Here is a 411-nt window from a genome sequence, read left to right as displayed (position 1 = left end):
ACAGGCCCTGGCTGGGTCTCAGCCGGCTGCAGTTCCTCTCCCCACAGCCTTTGTCTCTCACATACTAGCTGCTCAATAAATGTGGACGCGGGAAGCGAGAAACCCGAATCTGCCCCCGTACCCCAGAGGCGAATTATGGGGTGCACGGGTTTATTCCGACCCACTGTCTCCTCACGTTTCCTCCGGTAACCCGGCCTCGGCTGCTCCGGCCCCAGCCGCTGGAGAGCAACCAAGGAGGCAAGCTGCTGGAGACAAGATGGAGAGCAATCCCGAGAGGGAAAGCGGCCACGCGGGGCGCCAGCCGGAGCCCACCTGCAGCAGCGCCGACTGCCCAGCCCCACGCTCCCATTGACAAGGAGGCCCTCGCAGCCCGCGCGCGAGGCGGGGTGGGGTGGGGCGCCCCGGCGCGCG

The sequence above is a fragment of the Galeopterus variegatus genome, unplaced genomic scaffold, assembly GCF_000696425.1.
Source record: "Galeopterus variegatus unplaced genomic scaffold, G_variegatus-3.0.2 Scaffold904, whole genome shotgun sequence".
NCBI classification, from domain to species: Eukaryota; Metazoa; Chordata; class Mammalia; order Dermoptera; family Cynocephalidae; genus Galeopterus; species Galeopterus variegatus.
Note: the sequence above shows the minus strand (reverse complement) of the source record.